This window comes from Cebus imitator, unplaced genomic scaffold (genome assembly GCF_001604975.1).
Source record: "Cebus imitator isolate Cc_AM_T3 unplaced genomic scaffold, Cebus_imitator-1.0 Scaffold420, whole genome shotgun sequence".
NCBI classification, from domain to species: Eukaryota; Metazoa; Chordata; class Mammalia; order Primates; family Cebidae; genus Cebus; species Cebus imitator.
This window is the reverse complement of record NW_016107735.1, coordinates 106,917-108,016: the sequence shown is the minus strand read 5'-3', so window position 1 is coordinate 108,016 and position 1,100 is coordinate 106,917.

The window sequence follows — 1,100 nt, the reverse complement described above, 5'->3', positions numbered from 1 at the left end:
ACCATGATGGCCAGGCTGGTCTTGAACTCCTGACCTCAGGTGATCCACCCACCTCGGCCTCCCAAAGTGCTAGGATTACAGGTGTGAGCCACCGCGCCCAGCCTACAGATGCCTTTCACTGGCCGAATGCTAGAAGCTAGAGGGGAAAGGAGCCTAGGAAATGTATTTCCCTGAGATACTGAGATCGGAAAAGGGTGGGGACGGATCTGAGAGCAAGCCAGTAGTTGACCAGCATAGATCTACTCCTGGAAGAGTAGGAATCGTGGGGCTTGTGGGATGTTATGGAGGGCTGTGACTTGCTCTAAGGAACAGTGATGAGGCTCTGGTTTTAAATATGAATTGGAGCAACTGCAGCTGGAGAAATGGAGACTATTCTGTTATTGATAGCAGCCTTGGAGCTCAGTCCTGACCTCTTCTCTCTCCTGTTGGGATTCACTTCTGGGCGATTTCCTCCTGTCCCGTGGCTTTAGACATCATTTCCTGGCCGATGGTTCCCAAAAGTCTGTCCTTGGATCTGAATGATCCCTGAATTATGTATCTGTATATCTAATTTTCTACCTCATATCGCCACTTGAATATGTAAAAGTGATATTAAACTGAACATGTCAGGAGCCAAATATTTAATTTGTCCCCCTTGTCCCCCATTGCCTCTTCCCACCTCAGTCAATGGTATCGCTGCGCCAACCACTTTGTTGCTCAGGCCAAAAATCTTGGAGTCATCCTTGACTCTCATGTTTCTTTCACAGCCCACCTCCCATTCATCAAGTCCTGCCGGTCCTTTGTTTTGAAACAGATTCTGAATCTGACCTTTCCTCACCACCTCTCCTACCAACACCTTGGTCTACTGCCCCCGCCCATTTCTCTTCTGGATCATTGTAGTAGCTTTCTCATCGGGCCCCATGCTTCATTCCCCCATTGCCCCCTCCCCAATTCTCACACAGCAGAGTGATTCTATTAAAACTTAAGTCAGGGCTGGGCGTGGTGGCTCATGTCTGTAATCCTAGCACTTTGGGAGCCCAAGGCTGGTGGATCACGAGGTCAAGAGATCAAGACCATCCTGGCCAACATGGTGAAACCCCATCTCTACTAAAAATACAAAA